Raw genomic sequence first — 13,991 nt, 5'->3', positions numbered from 1 at the left:
TAGACTATTGGCTGACTGGCAAGAGGCAAGGAGTGGGAATAAAGGGGGCATTTTCTGGCTGTCTGCCGGTGAATACTTGTGTTCTGTAGGGGTCAAGTTGGGACTGCTTTTTTCATGTTACATGTCAATGATTTGGTTGACAGAATTGATGGCTTTGCCCAGGGGAAGAGTTGCTGAGTTGGTGTGGGAGTGGAAATCTGTTCTGAGATGGGGGCTGGACCCTTCCTTTGGTGCCGCCCTCCGGTGTTCACTCAGTGCCACCCTCCAGTGTTTGTTCAGTGCTGCACTCCAGTGTTTGCTCAGTGCCACCCTCCAGTGTTTGCTCAGTGCCACCCTCCAGTGTTTGCTCAGTGCCGCCCTCCAGTGTTTGCTCAGTGCCGCACTCCAGTGTTTGCTCAGTGCCACACTCCAGTGTTCGTTCAGTGCCGCACTCCAGTGTTCGCTCAGTGCCACACTCCAGTGTTTGTTCAGTGCCGCCCCCCCAGTGTTTGCTCAGTGCCACCCTCCAGTGTTTGCTCAGTGCCACCCTCCAGTGTTTGTTCAGTGCTGCACTCCAGTGTTTGCTCAGTGCCACCCTCCAGTGTTTGCTCAGTGCCACCCTCCAGTGTTTGCTCAGTGCCGCCCTCCAGTGTTTGCTCAGTGCCGCACTCCAGTGTTTGCTCAGTGCCACACTCCAGTGTTCGTTCAGTGCCACCCTCCAGTGTTCGCTCAGTGCCACACTCCAGTGTTTGTTCAGTGCCGCCCCCCCCCAGTGTTTGCTCAGTGCCGCCCTCCAGTGTTTGCTCAGTGCCACCCTCCAGTGTTTGCTCAGTGCCGCCCTCCAGTGTTTGCTCAGTGCCACACTCCAGTGTTCGTTCAGTGCCGCACTCCAGTGTTCGCTCAGTGCCACACTCCAGTGTTTGTTCAGTGCCGCCCCCCCAGTGTTTGCTCAGTGCCGCCCTCCAGTGTTTGCTCAGTGCCACCCTCCAGTGTTTGCTCAGTGCCACATTCCAGTGTTTGCTCAGTGCCACACTCCAGTGTTTGTTCAGTGCCGCCCCCCCAGTGTTTGCTCAGTGCCGCCCTCCAGTGTTTGCTCAGTGCCACCCTCCAGTGTTTGCTCAGTGCCACATTCCAGTGTTTGCTCAGTGCCGCACTCCAGTGTTTGCTCAGTGCCGCACTCCAGTGTTCGTTCAGTGCCGCACTCCAGTGTTCGCTCAGTGCCACACTCTAGTGTTTGTTCAGTGCCGCCCCCCAGTGTTTGCTCAGTGCCGCCCTCCAGTGTTTGCTCAGTGCCGCCCTCCAGTGTTTGCTCAGTGCCGCCCTCCAGTGTTTGCTCAGTGCCGCCCTCCAATGTTTGCTCGGTGCCGCACTCCAGTGTTCGTTCAGTGCCACACTCCAGTGTTCGCTCAGTGCCGCACTCCGGTGTTTGTTCAGTGCCGCACTCCGGTGTTTGTTCAGTGCCACACTCCAGTGTTTGTTCAGTGCCGCCCCCCAGTGTTTGCTCAGTGCCGCCCTCCAGTGTTTGCTCAGTGCCGCCCTCCAGTGTTTGCTTAGTGCCGCACTCCAGTGTTCGTTCAGTGCCGCACTCCGGTGTTCGCTCAGTGCCGCACTCCAGTGTTTGCTGTGCTGCACTCCAGTGTTTGCTCAGTGCCGCACTCCAGTGTTTGCTGTGCTGCACTCCAGTGTTTGTTCAGTGCCACACTCCAGTGTTTGCTGTGCTGCACTCCAGTGTTTACTGTGCTGCACTCCGGTGTTTGTTCAGTGCCGCACTCCAGTGTTTGCTGTGCTGCACTCCAGTGTTTGTTCAGTGCCGCACTCCTGTGTTTGCTGTGCTGCACTCCAGTGTTTGTTCAGTGCCGCACTCCAGTGTTTGCTGTGCTGCACTCCCGTGTTTGTTCAGTGCCGCACTCCAGTGTTTGCTGTGCTGCACTCCAGTGTTTGTTCAGTGCTACACTCCAGTGTTTGCTGTGCTGCACTCCAGTGTTTACTGTGCTGCACTCCAGTGTTTGCTCAGTGCCACACTCCAGTGTTTACTGTGCTGCACTCCAGTGTTTGCTGTGCTGGACTCCAGTGTTTGCTCAGTGCCGCACTCCAGTGTTTACTGTGCCGCACTCCAGTGTTTGCTGTGCTGGACTCCAGTGTTTGCTCAGTGCCGCACTCCAGTGTTTGCTCAGTGCCACACTCCAGTGTTTGCTGTGCTGGACTCCAGTGTTTACTGTGCTGCACTCCAGTGTTCGTTCAGTGCCACACTCCAGTGTTTGCTCAGTGCCGCACTCCAGTGTTTGCTCAGTGCCACACTCCAGTGTTTGCTGTGCTGCACTCCAGTGTTTACTGTGCTGCACTCCAGTGTTTGCTCAGTGCCACACTCCAGTGTTTGCTGTGCTGCACTCCAGTGTTTGCTGTGCTGCACTCCAGTGTTTGCTCAGTGCCACACTCCGGTGTTTGTTCAGTGCTGCACTCCAGTGTTTGCTCAGTGCCACACTCCAGTGTTTGCTGTGCTGCACTCCAGTGTTCGCTGTGCTGGACTCCAGTGTTTGCTCAGTGCCGCACTCCAGTGTTTGCTGTGCTGCACTCCAGTGTTTGCTCAGTGCCACACTCCAGTGTTTGCTGTGCTGCACTCCAGTGTTTGCTGTGCTGCACTCCAGTGTTTGCTGTGCTGCACTCCAGTGTTTGCTGTGCTGCACTCCAATGTTTGCTGTGCTGCACTCCAGTGTTTGCTGTGCTGCACTCCAGTGTTTGTTGTGCTGCACTCCAGTGTTCGCTGTGCTGGACTCCAGTGTTTGCTGTGCTGGACTCCAGTGTTTGCTCAGTGCTGCACTCCAGTGTTTACTGTGCTGCACTCCAGTGTTTGCTGTGCTGCACTCCAGTGTTTGCTCAGTGCCACACTCCAGTGTTTGCTGTGCTGCACTCCAGTGTTTGTTCAGTGCTGCACTCCAGTGTTTGCTCAGTGCCGCACTCCAGTGTTTGCTCAGTGCCACACTCCAGTGTTTGCTGTGCTGCACTCCAGTGTTTGTTCAGTGCTGCACTCCAGTGTTTGCTCAGTGCCGCACTCCAGTGTTTGCTCAGTGCCACACTCCAGTGTTTGCTCAGTGCCGCACTCCAGTGTTTGCTGTGCTGCACTCCAGTGTTTGCTCAGTGCCGCACTCCGGTGTTCACTTGGTGGAAGAACAAGCTCAAACTCAGAGACTTAGCCTATGTGCTGTGTGGTATGCACAGTGTGACATGTGCTGTTGGTAATTTGCCTTGCACTTTATCCCTGGAGGAACAAGGTTTCATTCGCCTACTTTCATGTATGGTTGAATGATAATTGAACTTAAACTTGAACTTGAAGGATATAACGCTGAGCCTTCATAAGGCATTGGTCAGGCTGCACTTGGAGTACAGTGAGCAGTTTTGGGTCCCTTCTCTAAGAAAAGATGTGCTGATTTTGTAGAATGTCCAGTGTTTGGTGACTCTGGGTTTGTAGTCACTGGAGTTCAGAAGAATGTGGGATGATTGCATTGAAACCTATCGAATATTGAAAGGCCTATAGATAGAATGGATGTGGAGAGGATGTTTCCTATATTGGGGGTGTGTAGGACCAGGGGGCATAGCCTAGAATAGAGGAACATGCATTTAGAACAGAGATGAGGATTTTTTTCTCAAGTCAGTGGGTGGTGAATCTGCACACAGATGGCTGTGGAGATATTGGGGATTGGGGATTGGGGATATTTAAAGTGGAGGGTGATAGGATCTTGATTAGTCAAACATTATTAAGTGAAGGTAGGCGAATGGGGTTGAGAGGAATAATAAGTCAGCCCTGATGAAATGCAGAGCAGACTCAATGGGTTGATTGGTCTAACTCTGCTCTGATGTCTTATGGTATTAACTGTTGTGTAGTGAAGATATAGCTTCATTTGCCATATGGACAAGTTGTCACTAAACAGAATATCATCTCTCATGCAGTGTGTTCTTTTACAACAGGAGGTTATATAGCAGCTTTCATTTTTAAAAAAACATCCACCACTTTTCTCGTAGGTTTAAACAGTGAAGTATATGTAAAAAAATATATTTTTCAATTTGTGAAGAGTATTAAAGGCCAGAATGAAAGGGAAAAGCAAAGGGAGAAGGACACAACATTGTCATTGTGACGTCTCCTGTCGAACACTGCTAATGCTGATAATATTTGGCAATTCTGTGTTCCTTGCATTAGATTCTCATGAACTGATTTCAGGTGCTTCCTAAATCAGAAAATGGCTGAAGCAGGGGTAACATTATGTTGCTGGAAAGAAGTACAAAAATTATAAAAGGAAAAACAGTCAGAATCTTTTTTCCATATTATTGTTAGAAGGCATAGGTTTAAGGTGAGTGGAACCATTTTTAAAAGGATCTGAGGGAAAAGCTTTTTTCCTATGAGTGATTGATATCTGGAATACACTGGCAAGGGATGTATCACATACAATCATCATGTTTAAGAAGCATTTAAATAGACACTTGAAAGACCAAGGCATAGCAGGATACAGATATAGTATCTGAGATGGGCAAAAACGTGGTTATGGGTGTGACGAGCCAAAGTGCCTGTTATTGTGCTATTGCTGACTTTTTAATGCATTGACAAAATTGAAAAAACTTTCACTTAGGTTGAGATTTGATCTCATGAAGTGAAGCCAAATATCTCACACTTTAAGGAGGCAAGTGTCCCCCCCTCCCCCCAAATGCCAACTTCTAAATAGGAATTGGAATTGTTTTAGTATTGTCAGCTGTGAAACAGTGAAAAGTTTATCTTGCATACTGTTCATACAGTTCAAATCATTACACAGTGCATTGAGGTAGAACAAGGTAAAATACCAACTGCACAGAATAAGGTGTAACATCTACAGAGAAAGTACAGTGCAGCTAAACAATAAGGTGCAAGATCATAACAAGATAGATTGTGAAGTCAAGAGTCCAACTTATTGTAATAGAGAACTATTTCATGGTCTTAGAACAGCGAGGTGGAAGCTGTCCTTGAGCCTGATGATACATGCTTTTAAGCTTCTGTTCCTACCGCCCCATGGAAGATGGAAGAATGGATAATAGCCGGGGTGGGTGGGGGATCTTTGATTATGCTGAGCAGTGAGAAGTGTAAACAGTGTCCATGGAAGAGAAACTACTTTCCATGCTGTGCCCACAATTCTCTGTAGTTTCTTGCGGTACAGTTGTCACACTAAGCGTGACACATCCCGAGAAGATGCTGCCTTTGGTGCATTGATAGACTAATGCCACTGGAAATTAGAATGGATGTAACATTCAATATTTATGCTAAAGGCTCTGTAAACTGTGCAGTGTTAATTAGATTTGGAAGCTAGATAAAGAAGAAAAGGATGAACATACCCGTTAAAGAGCCCACAGATTGTTCTCCAGAAACAATTTTACTCCATCAACAACATTACTACAGAAACTTCTTCAAAAGGCTAGCAGGCGTTCTGAGATTATGAATGGCATGCTACCTAAAGCAAAATTCTTTCTTCTGTTCATCACGCCCTTGGAGAAGTAGACAACCTTCAGATGATGAGTGTATTCTTTAAAGCAAAATGATACTGAAAATATTAAGGACACAACTCTTTCAATAAGAGGATGCTTCTCATGCAAATAATGAAACAGTGAAGATGAATTCCTGTTTTCTTGATTCACGACTTTTGTTTTGAGAGGAATATAAGGACTGTAAGCAAGAGGCCAAAAATGCAAGCTTCCTTCTTGTTAGATGTGTTAGTTGTTTTAGGAGTGAAACTGTTGATCCCTCTGTGTGCCCCAAGCTACCAAGGCAGCTGACATGTGATGAAATGCTGTCAGACAGAGCCTTTATTCAAATGCAGTACCTACCAAAGGATAAGGAGCTTTGTTCCTTGTACCTCACCAGAGGCATTAGGATTACAGCTCTGACCACTTCACATGGTCTGCAAGGCATTTGTTGTGTATGTGGATCTTGTCATAAACTCTCAAATATCAAATGACGATTGGGAGCAAAAAGAAAAGCAAAATACTGAGGATGTTTGAACTTGAAAATAGCAAGATTTGTTAAGCAGTGATAATGGGACACTCAGCAACCTACAGACTGGAAATGCCACCTCTCTCTGTTTGAGCTGACATTCAAAGACAAATATTTCAAAGTACTTCGGACTGAAGGGGATTATTCAAAATCTTATTCCCTCCTCTTAGAGTCTGAATCAACAGACTAGTTCAGTGCAGCTGTTGAATGTGCTCCAGTCAGAGGAAACAAAATGGAAAGAAAGTGCAAATGAATGCAACTTTTCACATAAGAAACTACAAAGTTACTTCAATAATATTCAATGTCATTCTATGCTATGCTTTAAACACCACGGATAGTATCTGAGTTCAAGCATCCATTTAATAAGGATGGAGATGTTTGTGTGTCTAAAGGCTCAGCCAATAGCCCTGTGCACCTTCTTGTGATGAGAATGATCAATGTCTTTCACTACTAAGGCTTGGTTCTCCCCTTCTGCTGTATATCCAATGCCACCTATTCTATTGCATTTGACCAGATGTTTATAATGATTCCCCAACAGGGTTAATTTAGCTTAAGCAGGATAGATGTTGCCCAGAGTTGAGAAATGGGACAAAGAATTGTTGTTGCCCTAAAGTCAAGAGTTATTTTCTGTTTGGCATTTCATTCAACACATTCGAGCAGACTGGACCTGACCTTCCTTGTTCTCACTCACTAATGAGTATTTCAATATTTTCCAGCTCCCCTGGGCTATGTCCTCTCTTTTCCACAGTACTAACATTTGGAAGAAGAGTAAATAAATAGTTTTCCTTTGTCCTTTTGTGACAATTTGATAATGATGGCAGCAAGGTTGTTTATTCCATCCCATGACATTGGCCTCCTTTGGGGTTTGGAAACAAATAGAATGTTAACTTGTACTCAGTACATTATTGTCTCATCTTATACGGTCAATTTTGAGGTAGGATATTGGAGAAACCACAGGAGTGGTAATGACATATGAAAGTTAGCCTGAAAAGTGGCCTCTTTGCTGACAGCAGTTTCATTCCAGAGAACTAAATGGACCATTTGCTTTCAATGTAGATTATTTAGTGATAGCGCATGGTAACAGTCCCATCTGGCCCAGTGAGACCGTGCCACCCAGTTACACCCATGTGACCAGTTACACCCATGTGGCCAATTACACCCATGTGGCCAATGAACTTACTAACCATATGCCTTTGGACTGTGTGAGGAAATTGGTGAACTTGGAGTAAGTGCACATGGTCGTGGGGACAATGTATAAACTCTTACAGACAGTGGTGGAAAATGAACCGGGTCATTAGTGCTGTATAATAACGACCACACCACCACACCACCAGCACTGGATTAGTCCAAAAAACCAGGACATCACTGCTCATAATTTCCCACTGAGAAAATTCTTCTCTGACAATATATGACTTCATAACCTTCTAAGAATTTTCATGATACACCTGCACCCTTATTGTGTTATGAACAACAGACCGATTGAAACAATTTGCCACATCTGATGCTATTAATTAAAATAGAAAGTTGCCAAAAACAGGATCCAGTGAATTAAATGAAGATTTCACTAATTTTTACCCATGTTTCACAGTTTGATAATTTAATCCAGATGTTGAGGCTGGGCAAACAATATTGGGTGAGTTTATAAATCAGAGGCAGGACGTATTTTAACAGGTGAGTCACTTCCTGACTCTCCTGTGCCTTCCCTCCATCTCCAGGTATGAGATTCTTGCTTAGGTGAAGCACGCCATCGGGTCTGGTGAAGGATCTTTGTCTGACACGTCAATTGTTCATTCCCCTCTATAGACGCTGCATGACTTGCTGTGTTCCTTCTGCATTTTATGTGTGTTCCATTGGGCAAAGCAGCACATTTGACTAGCGTCCCATCCATCAACCCAAGTACCGAATGCTGCTCTTCATGGCTGCAGGAGGCATCAATTATGACTTGTACAGCTACATCTTAAAAAGAACCTTCCAAATCAGCATCTCCACCACTGGAACAATAAAGAGTGCATGGGAACACCAGCACCGGCATGTTCACTCTTCATCTTCCTGTGTGAAATTCTTGGTACTCCATAGCCAGTGGAACCATGAACACTATCATCACATAGGCTTGAGTACAACTCCTCCCCCCCGCCACCCCATAACTTGCTTTACCAGAGGCATCTCATAGATGAATAAAAATTAGAGCATTCTAAGTGGGAAGAAGACACTAGCTCAGAATGGCTAGAGGATGTCCCGCAAAGCCCGACCACAGTTGAGATGATCTGAATATCAAATTCTGAGCAATCAGTAATCTCTGATTGGGAGCATCTCTCAAGGTCAAAAGATAACTGAGAATTACTGGTTGAAACATTGGTACTTCAAAGTTAAATGTGACCAGCCAACAAAAATAGCAAGAAATCAGTATTAACATCAGGCATTGTTGACACACGTATGGATGATGGATTCTTCAGTGTCACGAGATGTTCAGACTGTGATACAATCATCCTTCATTTGCATATTGACCAAAACCCTTGAGTTGGGTGCTGAAATTACACTTCCAAGGGACAAATACATTCTTTCCACTTCAAGAGTTAGGATGGCAAACTAATGCTAATGAAATTTACATTAATCAGAATAAATCTCCATTTAATTGCAGGATTTCATGAGTGCATTTTTACTGGCTAGGAAAGCAAATTGTAACTTTTAATTTGCCTTGTTTGCATTCTAAGGAGACCGAGTATTTTATCTTTGAAGTTGGGATGGGGCAGATTCTAGCAGCAAGCAACACTTGAGTTTAAAATGATCGCTATTGAACAGAATTATGAGCCTTAATCAGACATCAAGAGTTTTAAAACTCGAGACCAGCAGGGTGCAGTGCACAGCAACCACTGATGAGCTTTGTTTGAATGCATAGGAACAAGGAAATTACCTCAATTACAGGCAGATACGTGCTGTTTCATAATCTGATTTTAATGGCCGTCCACTATAATGGGATTCAGTTTTAATTCCAATTGAAAAAGCTGGGAGGAATGAAAAGAGAACCCAGAGGAACTTCCAGCCTGGGGAGGAGAGCCCAGGCTGTTAACACAACAGCAAGTTACTTGTGATCTTTGCTAAACTCCAGTGGAGCTTCAGAAATGGCTGCTGGCACAGATGTCCCCAAAGTAGTGAAAATTCCAAAAAAATCTGTTCTGCAGTGATTCAGTCAATCAGATAGTTGGGCTTCAGGCTCACCCTACTCCCCAATCACCATCCTCCCTTCCCACACATCAGGCCCCCATCCCCTTGCTTCCATCTGATCACTGGAGCTCCACTTAAACCTGTCTATGTTAATTACAAAACCATGTGATATCTAAATGAAGGCGATTTAAGTGTGCTGGGGTATTAATAGGAGTGGCATTCGATAGTATAGGATTTTGCTTTATTTAGAGATGCTGTTCAGTAACTGGCCCACCCAACCCTACGAGGCCATTGACCCAGTGTGACCAGTTAAGCTACTAACGTGTATGTCTTTGAATGTGAGCAGAAAGCGAAGCACCCAGATGAAACTGACATGGTCATGGGGAGAAGGTACGAACTCTTTCCGGAAAAAATTGAGAATTGAACCTGAGTCACCTGTGCTGTATTAGCATTACATGAACTGCTACATCACTGGGTCAAAATCTGTGAAATCTGTCATCTTTAAAATCCAGAATCTGAATCAGGCTTCATCTCAGTGATGAAATTCGTTGTGTACATTGCAATATATAATAATAAAAATCTACAAATTACGAGAAATGTATATAAATAAAATAAGAGAGCAAGAAAAGAAAAATTATAGTGAGTTTGTGTACATGGGTTTGTTGTCCATTCAGAAATCTAATGGCAGAGAGGAAGAAACTGCCCCTAAAACACTGAATGTAGGTCTTCCGGCTCCTGTATCTCCTCCTTGATGCGCTAATGAGAAGAGGACATGTCCTGGTTGTCCAATGGACAGTTAAATAGTATTTACTGACAGGAGTAAAAGTACTAAGTTCAAATTTAATTGTCATTCAAGCATACATGAATACAGCCAAACAAAACAGGAAGAAAGTGCAAAACACAGTACCAACAGTCACGCACGGCATGAGGCACATTTGAGTTTGCTTGACTGTGTTCTATATGGCCACTTGTAGAAAAGTCCCAAGGTTTTGCGAAATTCTCTTAATTACAAAAATAGAACAAAAAAGAGTACAGAACAGGAACAGACCCATTGACCCACTGTGTCTGCACCAACGACATCTCTATCAAACTAGGGCCATCTTCCTGCACATGGTCCATGGCCTGTATTCTCTGCCTTTGTCTAAATGCCTCTTAAATATTGCTCTTGTCTTTTATTCCACCACTTCCTCTGGCAGCACTTTCCAGGCACTTTCCACTCTATATGTAAAAAAAAACTGCTTCACCCATATCCTTTAAACTTTCCTCCTCTCACCTTAAACTTGTGTCCTCTAGTTTTGACAATGCCACCCTGACAAAAAGAGGCTGATGATTTACCCTAACATACCCTGTCATACTTTAGGGTTTAGGAAGCAATAGAGGTAGGAAGAAAATGGTTTGTAAGATTTACTGACAAAAATCAGAGACTTCGTACTTTTTAAAATTATTCAAACTGTCAGAGCTGCCATGGTCTACCTCTTTGCAGGTAACAATAGTAGTCATGCAATATTACTGTCAAATCGATGTAAATGGGTGCAATAATAGCACCTTGCATTTACATAATACTTTTATGAAAACATCCCAAAGCATGGCAGGGTGTGACGTTGAATGCAGATTTCTTCGTGTTTCTCCTGCTAAACTTTAGAATTAGGAAGCAGCATTCAGTGCTAAGGAAGATCTCCAAGTTGTTAAGACATGCACAACCTGTGCCTCTGCATTTTGTCCACCCGTTGTATGGCAAGCAAACTCTGCTCAATTGATGTCTCAGGAAACACTGATTGATTGACACACGCTGTTACAGTTGCCATGTCTCCCTTTATCCTGTCATTTGATGTTCTCGCCAGCCTGACACATCAATAAGCATTACCAACCCTTCTGAAATCTTAAACAGATTCCAGAGAACAAGACAGCCTTTTGTAGCTGTAGGGCTTATCCTTTGCACTAAATTTATCTTCCTCAACATTCAAAGTGTTTCACTTTGACTTTCCTTCCAGCTCCACCTTCTGTTGGTATTAATATTTATCGAGAGCAGCAGTGGTGTGATGGTCCCGACCTCTCCTGTCACATCACACACTAAGCAGTCTTTGTTTCATGTGGATCTCCCCAGTGACAGATTCCAAGAGACAAGGTGGCCTTGTTGTGACTGTTTGAACACAAACAAGGAATATCACTTGGAGCAGAACCATCAGACACCACTTTATTGCCATTGAAAAGAAAAATAAAGGAGGTGTAAGTCAGGTGACTGAGCTTAACCAATCAATTTTCAGACATGAGGGAGGTTATAATTATCACCAAGCTGAAAATGGCACTCTTCAAGCAGTTAGGGGTACTTGAAATAATAGTGGTTTGATGTCATTAGAATCAGAATTATTCACTAACATACAGGATATCATGAAATTTGTCTTTTGTGGCAGCAATAAAGTACAAGACATAAAAAAAACTACTATAATTTACAATGAACAATAAGATAGTGCGTAGAGGAATAGTGAAGTAAAGTTAATGGACCGTTCAGAAATCTGATGGCTGAGGGGAAGAAACTGTTCCTAAAACGTTGAGTGTGCATCTTCAAGCTCTTGTGTCTCCTCCTCAATGGTAGTAATTAGAAGAGGGCATATCCCAGATATTGAGAATCCTTAATGATGGATGCAGCCAAATTAAATTCCATTGTGTGTTGTATGCAGTTTCATGTCATAGTACCATGAATGCCTGGCATTCAGTTATAAAGCGGTAACTTGCAGGGAGTTGCTGCTTTCATATCCATTTAATGTGTAGGATTGGTTAAGTGCCCTTTTTTAATGGTCTGGCAACTGCAGCATTGACCAAAAGGAATGAAGTGCCACATTTTCTGAATTGACTCATCAATGATTTCAACAGTTGCTTTTAAAATGTGCTCATATATTACCTGTGGGCATAATTATGATTCATACAGCAGAAGAAGAAAAAAAATCTCACTAAGTCCAGCTCTTGCAGATTAAATGCCTCAGCCTTTAGCTGCCACTCTGCATTGCAAGAGACATTTATTATCCAGGGGCTTATTGTTTAGCATGGGCCTCTCTATGAAAACACAAAAGGAAGAAATCAATAGTTTGCATTTAGAGAGTGCTTTTTAAAACAATTCATTCGACAAAAATTCTTCAAAATTAGAGAAATATTTTTAAAGTGTACTCACAATTCAGTTCAGGGGAAAAGAGCAGCCATTGAACGCCATGGGAGTCCATTGAAATTTATGGCCAATTAAACCATGGTGGTGTATTAGTGGCACACCAAATGTGGTCCAAGAGGACTGGAGATCATCTTTGATCATCTTCAAACAGGATGCTTCATACCTGCAGGAATGGCAGATGATGTCTCAGTTTAATAGTCCTGCAAACTAGGAAGAAATTCCTATGAAATAACCTGCTTTGATATGGGTGATATAAATGAGAACAGAGACAGTACAGTTAGTAAGGACTGGTGTTGAACACACCATGCCCCAAGATGATGGGAAGTCAAGTGTAGCACAGCACAGTGGGATTGTATGTGAATACAGCCTGGACTTAAGGGAGTAGAGTTTTCTAACGTTGTTACAAGTTAAGCCTGCACGGTAAATGAATTCATCTCATTTTCAAAGCATAACATCAATCAAAATCAAATATTCGGCACACTTTGGATCAATAGTAAACCCTCAACTGTGCTATAATGTGGTATTATGGGCAATCTATTGATTTTGGATTGAGGTAAATTGAGATGTGCAGTGTAGCTATTAATTCTGATGACCATCTTGGACGTGCTTGACAGTGGTATGGATTCCATTCAAAGGGCACCTTGAATGTTGGGGAAAAAACAACCTGTTTTCCAAATCAGTGAGACAGAGAATCGATAGGGGGGTTTATTAGTTATGTGAATGAACTGGTAATTAATTCTTGAATAATGATTAAGGGACATAAGTTCAAATCAGGCTATAGTAGGTTAAATAGAATACACTATTAATTTTACATTAAGAAGCTAGTCTTTGGGTGACCATACAAATACTAGATTGTCATAGACATCCATGTGGTTTGTTTAAAGTCCTCCATTCTTACTAGTGACTCTAGAAATGGGTTGGACTGAGTCTATTCCAAGTTGTTTAGTTTAAGACCTATGTGGGGATAGACAATAACAGTCATGTGGGGATAGACAATAACTGTCATGCCAACGACAGCCAAACCCATTAATGAGTGAACTGTCTTTTAAGAAGGCAATAAGATTAGTGAAGTAACCAGGAGGTAGCCCATGATAACTGAAGCCACTGAGTGACAGAAATAGAATCAACATTTAGAAATAAATAGAAGCCAGAAAACTAAAGCAACACACATCAAAGTTGCTGGTGAACACAGCAGGCCAGGCAGCATCTCTAGGAAGAGGTACAGTCGACGTTTCAGGCCGAGACCCTTCGTCAGGTCTTGACGAAGGATCTCGGCCTGAAACGTCGACTGTACCTCTTCCTAGAGATGCTGCCTGGCCTGCTGCGTTCACCAGCAACTTTGATGTGTGTTGCTTGAATTTCCAGCATCTGCAGAATTCCTGTTGTTTCCAGAAAACTAAATATGGATAGGCAAGAGAAAATCTACAGATGCTGGAATTCCAAGCAACACACTCAAAGTGCTGAAGGAACTTAGCAGGCAGCATCTATGAAAAAGAGTCGATGTGTAGGGCTGAGACCCTTCATTAGGACAGTTTACACTTTTCTGATGCTGCCTGGCCTGCTGAGTTCCTCCAGCATTTTGTGTGTATTACTTCAATATGGATAGCAGCGGTTCAGAGGACTGAGTGAAAAGTAGGCAGGTGAGTCTAGCTCATGGGACAACACAGCAGGGAGGTACTGGGC

The 13,991-nt window shown here is 43.7% G+C and overlaps 1 protein-coding gene across 1 annotated transcript in view; it reads left to right on the top strand.

Moving 5' to 3' along the window:
- The window catches only part of LOC134358777 (VPS10 domain-containing receptor SorCS1-like), a 1,326,002-nt gene that overhangs the window by 1,309,405 nt on the left and 2,606 nt on the right, over positions 1-13,991 (top strand). The gene's annotated exons all lie outside the window — the stretch shown is intronic.

The sequence above is a fragment of the Mobula hypostoma genome, chromosome 19 (genome assembly GCF_963921235.1).
Source record: "Mobula hypostoma chromosome 19, sMobHyp1.1, whole genome shotgun sequence".
Lineage (NCBI taxonomy): Eukaryota > Metazoa > Chordata > Chondrichthyes > Myliobatiformes > Myliobatidae > Mobula > Mobula hypostoma.
The sequence above is the reverse complement of the archived record's forward strand: the minus strand, read 5'-3'. Positions and strand labels throughout refer to the sequence as shown.